At 46.9% G+C, this 9,516-nt stretch overlaps 1 long non-coding RNA gene across 1 annotated transcript; it reads right to left on the reverse strand.

Moving 5' to 3' along the window:
• Positions 1-2,480: 2,480 nt before the first annotated feature.
• Positions 2,481-9,457, reverse strand: LOC135324923 (uncharacterized). The gene is made up of 3 exons (XR_010386154.1): positions 9,168-9,457; positions 8,556-8,611; positions 2,481-4,011 (listed from the first exon to the last, which is right to left on the reverse strand). It is a non-coding gene; the product is annotated as an uncharacterized LOC135324923 (long non-coding RNA).
• Positions 9,458-9,516: the final 59 nt, after the last annotated feature.

Here is a 9,516-nt window from a genome sequence, read left to right on the forward strand (position 1 = left end):
ATATCGCTATATATATCACATGATTTCAATCACTATAAACAGTTTGGGCAAACATGATCTTGATGTAACTGACATGTTACTGTCTAATGGGATGGATGCTGCAATCCAGATGTCTTCCCCTCCTTATTGTGTGGGAACACAGAGATAACCAGACATCTGGATCACGTACAAATCACACTTCCATTTTCCAGATCATATTCAAGAGCATGAAACAGGCAGTGGCTTTCCTCCAGTGCAATGGGAAACCAGATGGCTTCAAAAGACCCAGTTTTCCTCTAAGGCAATGTATGGAATATTAATTAATAATAAACTAAGAGACTTTTCCCCCCTAAAAAAGCAGAGTTGTTTGTGTCAGGGAAGTGCTGCAAAACAATAGTTTCATTCAAACAGCTACGTCATTTCTTACTTGAAATCTGTGTATTCGAAACTTGTGTTCTACATGACTATTATATGTTGCACAGTCTTCAGAAGTGCCAGATTTTCAAAAGATTTTGGCACACAGCATATAATCACTGTGCTAAACTTCTTCCGAAGACTCTTAATCAATACTCGCCCATGCTCTAAATAAAGATAAAATAACTCTCAATTCAAAGAGATGATGTGATAGTAAACCTCCCAATAATAAGAAAGTATTATCATAATAAGGGTCATATTAGAAGGCAAGTGAAACAAGTAATATGTGTAATTACAAGACTATTATAATTTAGGATGTATATTCTTCTGAGAACATTCCATGTCCTGTATTTGTGCTGTTGCTTTCTTTTTCCTTTTTATTTTTTTTGTTCAACATGGTAGGCTGACTTCCCCAGCTTTCACAAAAACTCAGTGTGAAAGGAAAAAACAATCCCAGTGAAGGGTGAGGAGATTTTGAAATAAAGGAATAAGCTAATTAAGTTTATCTGTGTCATCCTGGGTAGGCTGAATGCTATAATTAATTATTCCAGTCCTCTGCCTGCCCTGGAGGATAATGGTGTTCCTAAATGCACAGGGTGTGAACTCTGCTTAAGGAGATATGGGTCAGACTTGGTCCTCTCTGACTGAAGGGAGTTGTAAATCTTTTAGCGGGAGATTGTGTAGGAACTTAGAGAATTCATCAATATCTGAAAGCAGGGTATATTACCAAAAAGGCAGGGAAAGGAGCTGAGTGTACAGAGGGGTCTACTCCACCACGCATGCAGATATGTCAGCACAGGCTGTGAGACCTGTGAGTTACTAAAGTGTTTTTCTGTACAGAGTGGAAGCACAAACCCAGGAAATAAAGAAACGGTTACTTTCAGAGCAATTTCCTGCTGTAGTTGACCCCAGTCAAGCGAATCCAAACTGCAAAATTGCAGTTGTAAAGTTGCATCATAGAAAATAGCATGTAACAGTCTGATGGTGGATGTGCTGTCCAAGTGACATGTCATTGGAAACAACTTCTCAAGGGACTTGCGCGTGTTTCTTTCTGCTTGATCGTAACTATCCATGCGGTACAGCAGACACTGTGGGAACTGTTCTTCCAGCTCTCTTCATTCCCAGGCAAGCCTTGAGATAAATCTCCAGGTCTGGGGCTTTCATAAGACCAGGCCTGAAGCTAGTCTGCTGTTCTACCATCATCTGTCCATTACACTCAATGCTTCACAAAGTGATGGAGCACAAGAGTGCGTTAAAGCTAGCTTTGCCCTGTTCCTTAATTTCATTTACCCTGTAACTGGCAATGCTGAGAATCAGAGCACAAGGTTCTTATTTTAAACCTTGGATCCTACTGTCTAAGATAATGTCGCTTTTCCTCCACTGATCAGTTTTACTTGTGCATGCTTTTGGATCATCTTTAAAATAAATATGAAACCCAAACAATATGATTCTGAAGATACAAAGGTACCTGTGACTATCCCACAGCCCTTCTGCTCATGGGGAAGCTGTGACCTGCTGCCACAACGGCTACCACATATTCACACCTCATCTGTTTTTCTGGGAGAGGTGGAATGGTTGTGCAGGTGTGATGTGATGTGCGCAATACACTGCACTGGACAGGAGATGTTGGACTGAGTTGCATCACACAACACGAAAGGGCTGAAGGCAAAGGGATGCCTGCCACTCTGCCTCAGGGTGCCATGGACTCTGGGTTACAGAAGATGTCCTTAAAAAAGAGTGCAGGGCAGGTGTCTTAAACAGGAAGACAGGTTTTGCATTCTGCTTATAATGAATTACCTAGTTCGTGGAAGCAGTCTTTTTAATTTTAACATACCCTCAATCTGATATTTTAAGTTGCCATATGAATTCCAACAAATGCTGGAACCTTGACTTTTAGCTCTGCCTGCATTTTAGATTAAATTCCTGCTGTTTTATATAGCTCACATTGTAATGAAGTGCATTGAAACAATGATGCCCAACCACATAGGCCCTGAGACCCTCAGAGAAACGAAGTTCATATGATCTTGAGGAACAGCCTTCCACCTGCATTAGAAACAGACTTGTCTCTTAAAATGTTTTTCCATCAGCCAAAGAGCCAACTTTTATTTAATGGGGATAGGATCTAATGAAGTTACATACCACAAGATCCTGCTTTATCACATACTATTCAAGACTGCTAAGTTTCACAACCTAATGAATTCACTTTTCCTCAGCAAGAAGAAATAGCTCTAAGTCTCATGGAGTAATTGGAGCAGATTTACCCAAAAGAGTCTCTGTAGGCAATCACAGAAGATTTGGGTTGCTATCAGTAACTCCTTTCCAGAGCAACTTCACAAACAAAACACACACCCCTTCCTAGTTTTTTATCCTGACATTCTTTTATAACCTCTGGGGAAGATAAAATAAAATAGAAAATAAAATAAAAACAAAAACGCCACAGAAGGTTTCTTCACAGGTCCTCCGTGGTCTGCTTGGTGTGTCCCAGGGCCTCTGATGGCTTTTCAGTGTGCCCCAGGGCTTCTGAGTGACTTTTCAGGTGCTCCATGGCCTCTGGGGGCTTTTTGGTGCTACCCAGGACCTCTGTTGGCCTTCTGGTGAGCCCCAGGAGTCTCCACGTGCCTTTCAGTGTCCCTCAGGGCTTCTGCGGGCCATTCACGGGGCCACAGAGCCCCTGCGTGCCTTTTGGTGCACCCCAGGGCCTTCTTTCAGTGCTCCCCGGGAGCTCCATGGGCCTTCTAGTGGACTCAGGGCCTCGATGTGCTCTTCCGAGTGCCACAGGCCCATCCACAGGCCCTTCTCTGTGCCGAAAGGCCTCCATGTGCCTTTTGATGCATCCCAGGGCCTCTTGGCCTTTCTGTGTGCCCAGGGGCCTCCACGGGCCCTTGGTCTCCCCCAGGGCCTCCACGTGCTTTTTGATTCTTCTGGAGGCCTTGATGGGTACGCTATGGTGCATTCCTGGGCTTCTGTGGATATGTCCTTGCCCTAGTGAAATGAACCTATCAACCCCAGCCTGCATCCACAAAGATGAAGCAGATGACTGGCAGCCCGGAGGTAGCTCTGGATCGAGCAAGCCAGGCAGACTGGCTACACAGCCCACACACTGACACCGGGCTCCTTCCAGCCATGGGCATCTCCAGCCTGAGGCAGCCCGGAAGGGTCCTTGTGTGACTCATCAAATCCTGCTTTAGAGTGCAGACCCACCACGAGTGGTCACATATTTTGCCATTTTAAGAGCACAGCCTTTGGTTGCAGGTCCACAGCTTTAGATTTTCCCCAGCATCACCACCTTGAAAATGCCAAGCACTTGTGTGAACGGCAGACAGCAAAGTGTTAGAGGTGCCTTGTGACAAAAGTACATTTCCAACTAATTTCTGAAATTTAAAAACTACAGGTTTCAAAAGCAGAGGAGAGGACCAAGTGACCCTCATTATCATTTTCCATTTGGTCAAGAAGTAATTTTTAATGACCTTTTTATCTCCTTTGAAGTAGCTAAGTTGCCAGTTGTCCTGTGTGAAGAGGGTGAGATCCTCAAAGCCTCTTTCCTTCTGCTCGAAGCACAGCTCTGGGACACACCTTCAAAGACTCCTCTGAGTTATGAAACATGGCTGAGTTTTAAACCTGTTGATGGGAATGCAAAACATCTGATTTTCAGTGTGGGAAGAGGGTGGCATTAGGTCTGAGCTATGCAAGTAAGAGGACAGGTTCTAACCTGGAACGCACATTTAGGACAGTGTCCTGCTTTCTGGAGATGCACATTTTCCTTGGCCTCTGTTCTTGCACTTCATACCTTTATCCATGGAAGATCCCTGGGGCATCCATGACATGCACTAAAATCACTTCAAATACTATTAAGAACAGGCTAGGGAAACTGTCACTTAAAAAACAAAATTCTCCTCATTTGCTTCAGATGGAGAAGTGGGCCAAATACAAACAAAACCCAAACTCCTCCGAGTTTGGCAGGCAGCCTGGCTGCCCACGTTTGGGCCCAGGACGGTTTAGGTTCTGGGAACCAACCTCAAGGATGCGAGGCTGCTTTCTGATAGCATATGGGGCTGGGTGCTCAGCACAGCTGAACGTCCACGATCCCAAGGGCTCTGAGGGGAGCGACCAGTGCTCCCTCCTGGGCACAGTTTCACAGCACCACCTGACCCCTGCTTGCCTTGGCAACTGCGGCATTTGGGGTGGCCCGAGCGAGTCCTGCCAGGAATGGCCATGTCCAGCTGAAACCTGGGATTTCACTCCAATAAGTGCTGTCAGGAACACCCTGCTTGAGCCTTGGCATGAAAGGCAGCTGAGGAGGGTGTTGCTGGGCTCTGCAAGGAGCAGGGGATCTCCAGCAGAGCAAGCAGTAATGCTGAGGTGGTTTGGGAGCGGTTTGTTTTGTAATCTTTCTTGGCAACCTCTGTGAAAGGTTTCTTTCCTCTTGGCACTTGAGAAGGATTGGAGTTGGGCACAGTTCCTTCGTGGGGGAAGGTAGCAGGGGGAGGAGAGGAAGGGCCAAAGCAAAGGGAAGAAAAATTTCCGCATGCACTTGGGCAGAGTGGTGGGTCTCCCTGAGCCTTGGCCTGCCATTCAGAAAAGCTTTGGGACATCATCTTGCTCCTGCCCAAAGTAGGGTCTTGTCAGGTAGGAAGTCTCTGGGACAGCCTCTCCAGGCTCTGTCTCTGTCTCCCCATCTGTCCCTTTGTGGATTCATCATAAAGAACAAGGAAACCCCAAAATTTTGCCCCATTCCCACACAGGATTAGCACCTGCACTGGCCGCCATCATGCTGTTGTCCTCAATGTCCCCCCCAGCTTATTTGTACCATGGGCCACTGTCACCTAGCAGCATAAGCATACACATGTCCAGCGTTGTCCTGGCTCAACAAAGAGGCATATCCAGAAGAGGGGATGGCTGAAGCTTTGCATGCACCATGCGCTGTGTGCATCTGAGAAGCCTTATGGCTCTGACCAGAGCCCAGTCTGGGGGAAGGCATGGAAAGAGGCTTGTGATATTTCAGCCCAGGCTGTTTCTGTGGTCTTTGCTCAGCTCAGCTCAGCCTTGGCCCCAAGCTAAACTACTGGGAGCAGAAGGAGAGAAATTGCCAGATATGGCAAACAGTGAATGTAGAAAAGCGTTTGCCCAACTCTGACCTTGCACTGAAGAAGTAAGATGATAGTGGGAGAAACTACCAGGTAAAAGGCATGGATGAGGACTATCAGGAATCCTGCAGGTGAAAAATAGCAAAAGATGATAAAAGATGAGGAGTGCTGGCTTACTGGTGTTGCTGACACCAGGTGTAAAGTCAGCAAAATGGGGGCAAATGGAGAAAGAGGGAATAGGACATGTTGTTTATTTGGGAGGTGGAAAAAGAATGTAAGGTTGATGCAAGAAGTAACCCAAAGAGAACTGAAAGAAACTGGATCTCCAGGATTTTCTAGAGCAGCTTACTCTCAAGCCCTTCCAGTCTGTAGTCTTGGGCAGCTTTTGCACAAGTTGCATGCATTTCCTTTGGTATGGAAATAATTCATTTCAGAGTCCTGAAATTTCCTTACTGTCTTCAAGTTGTACTGAGGAGAAAACTGGACTGTTAGAAAACTGTCCTTGATACCAAGGCCCAGGCCTCCACCACTTGGTAACTAGCTAGCGTTAAAGAAAAAGACACAGGAAAAGGCCATGTAGAGGCCAAGCTGCAGGCCAGTGCCTGCTTCGGGAACCCCGACTCTACAAGCACCTCTGTCCTGGCCAGCTGAGGACTGGCACGCCAGGACAATGTGCAAGCATGACTGTGTGCAAGTGCTTTCCCCTGAATCCTGCACATTTTGCTGCCCTGCTTCAACCAGCTACTCTCAGTAAAACTCAATTGACTGTGCTCTGTATCAGACTACTTACCCCTCTGGGTAACATCTGCAAGAAGACAGTAGATCCTAGTACTGACTGCCAGTAGCCACTGAAAACCCCAGAGTCTCTTTTGCTTGGCTGCAGTCATCAAACTCTGCTTCCAAGTAAACCAGGTGCAGCTGCTCTCTGGGACTAAACATGCAGAGATGCAAGCTTTGCTTCAGCAGCCTTTGGGAAGCTTCATAAGTAAGGAGAGTTCAGGAGTGGGAGATGCTGATGACCTTCCAGCGTGCTGGCAGCTCTAGGAGCAGGAGAGCTATGTCAGGGTTGGCACTTCACCTCATTTTCCTGCAAGTTTTTTTCATGAGGTGGCAAGGAACAGGTGCTGAGGGGGAGAGCTGAAGCAGCAGTATGCCTGCTCCTTCCCAGTCACCCACACAGGCACCAGACTGAGCTACCAAGTGGTGCTTTTTGATCTGATCTGTGTTTAATGGCTGCTGGGAGCTGTCTGTGCGTGTTTGTGGACTGAGGAAAGGTCATTTCTTCCAGTGGGCAATGAAACTCTGCATTTGCTGGATGTGCCTGAAATGGAAACACTCTGAGGGTCCTTCAGGTGCAACTGCCAGCAAAAAGCAGCACCTTTAGACAGCCCTTCCTCTTGAGGCTGGGAGCAATGAGGGTGGCTGTACTGGGGATGCTAAGCCTGGGATGTGTGCAGGCAGCCTGAAGCTGACCCCTTCAGTTAAGAACAGTGAATAAAATCTGAAAGGGTGGAGAAACAAAAGACAAGTGGTTCGTTTCCCTCTTGTTCTCAGGCATAGTATAGGAATATGTTTTCTGCGTGGCCATGTCTCTGACCCAGTAGCAATTCTGACCTTTGAATCCCCCAGAACATTCTGTCTGCACTGAGAGAGCTTGCGTGTTAAAATTACTTGTTCCTGGATGAATGAGAGCTGCAACAAGCACTTCTGAAGTCGACTGCTGAGCTGGAAATGCTTCTGTGCTACATCTATTATTCGTCAGTCCATTAGCTACACAACACAGGGTGAAGTGGAGAACTAGCATAGAGGCTAAGACTTTCTCCTTATTGCACAGGAGAAGCATAAGCCCTAAGGGTTCTTCTCACCGCAGCAGACTGGATAAACTCTTGATCCAGCAGACTGGATAAACTTGGGATAAGAACAGGTGGAATCAAGGCCTGGCACTGAGGTAAAAACTCCCAGATCTTCCAAGGCTGCCCCTCTCCTCCTGCTCCCAGCACACACACACGTGAAAATTCCTCTCCGCACTGCAGAGTTCACCATCTGCTGGATCCTTGTGGAGGTGAAACAAAAGAGAAACAAAAGCAAAAGTGATTTCTACAAGGCCAAAGCAGGCTGTGGGCCTGGTCATTTGGTTGCAATTTAACCAATTTCACTTATTCTGTAACTGTGTGATTTATTTATTTTGAACCATATACACGCTCTTGGAGCGTGGACATGGTGTTTGGGGGTATGCATAGAGCTAAGAGGCAGGATGACCAGGGTCTTTGTCTAGAAAACTAGGTTCTGCAAAAAAGTGGAGGGAGAAGATTATTTGCTCTGGCTTTAGAGGAGAAGTTGTGAGTTTGAGGTGGGAATCAAGAGGCCTTGCACAGGTTCTAGGAAAGTTGGGCTCCACTGGGTGGGAGGGAAGTATGATCAAGGGGGAAAATGAAACACACCTGTTTGCTCATTTTAATATTAAAATCATCAGTTACTATTTCTGCTCTTTGCGGGCTGAGGGGCCTTCCCGTGGAAGCCAAACTGGGGAACAGTGAGGTCCATCTTGCTCTCTCGTACGGTTGAACTTCTGCTGTGTCCTCGCTTTTCCTGGAGTACTGCCTCACTCAGAGCACAGGATAACATACAAAGAATAGAGAGATGACTGATGCTGCCATTTAGTGCTTGTTCACACTTTGTTTTTGGTTGTTGTTGCAGAAGCTGTCTTCTCCCAGCTATCTGACATTTCTCCAGCTATTTCTTTGGACTGGCCAGCTGAGTGGGGCCTTTCCCTGGTCCATTTTGTTGCATAGCGTTAACAGTTCAAATTCAAGGCTTTGTTAGCCTACAGCCATTAGAAAGGACATTGGCCAATGATACCATAGGGTATGTTTTAAAAACGATGTCCTATTGCCCCTTTAGCACTGGGTGAAATAGGCCAAAGGCAGACTAGAAAGAAAGAAATGGAAGAATATCAAATAGTTCCAGTAAACCTGAATTTGAACAGAGTAGAAAATGCTGTGCCGATGGCATGATAACTATTTTTCATGCCTTTTAGAAAATAAGATGCTGAAACACAAAACAACAAAGCCGTCTTACCTGCTGCAGAGTGTCCTTACGTGCAGCTGACACAGAGCAACACCACAGGGGTTAACCTATGGGAGGTGAAAAAGTGGAAGTGCTGTCAGATGGGCTGCAGCAAGCTCCTCTTCTGCAGGGTCAGAAGGGTTTGCTCTTCTCCTCCATGGGAAGAGACTGCCCCATCAAGGCTGGGTAGGAAAAAAATGAAAGTGCCTGAAGGAACCAGTGATTTCGTAGCAGTTGATGGCTTTCATGTTTGCAACGGGTGTGTATGACCCTGTGGTCCAGCACAGAGCTGTGTGAGATGCGGAGGGGTAGCAGCGGCGCCAGAAGCAGCTGCAGCACGGTGCAGTTCTGCCTCCTCCCAGATCATGCCCGGCCCTGAGTGGTATTGTGCAGCTACGGCTTTAGAAGGTGCGTGTCACATATCGGGCCAGATCTCATCAGCGCCCTAGGTCAAACACACGATTTACAAAGCTGTGAGCTGCTGGACACATCTAGCTCTACACTGTAACGGTTGGGGCAGGGTTGCACACGCAGTTATGAAGCTTGGTGTCCCCGTTGGAGCGTGCTGGCGTTCAGCTCTGCAGTCTGCTGGCCCCCTGCATACGCTCGCTCTTGGGTGCTCACCGATTTCCCGCAGGCAGATCTCGTTTCGACCTCCCGGAGCCATGCTCATGCCGACAGCCGAGCCAGCGCCTGCTGGGGGCACCCAGGAGGGGTCTCACCCTGGCTTGGAAAGTCCTTTTTCGGTCCTTTAAAACTCAGGGGATGGTTCCTAAAAGCAATTCCTGGAGACAAAAAAAAAGAAAAGAAAAAGAAAGAAAAAAGAAAGAAAAGATAAAAAAGAAAAAAGAAAGAAAAGAGAAAAGAGAAAAAAGAAAAGAGAAAAAAAGAAAGAAAAGAGAAAAAAGGGAGATAAAAAGGGGGGCAGGGGGAAGTCGGTGCCGCAGCGGGTGTCCCCCCCCCCCCCCCGTGC

This window comes from Dromaius novaehollandiae, chromosome Z, assembly GCF_036370855.1.
Source record: "Dromaius novaehollandiae isolate bDroNov1 chromosome Z, bDroNov1.hap1, whole genome shotgun sequence".
In the NCBI taxonomy this organism is placed as follows: Eukaryota; Metazoa; Chordata; class Aves; order Casuariiformes; family Dromaiidae; genus Dromaius; species Dromaius novaehollandiae.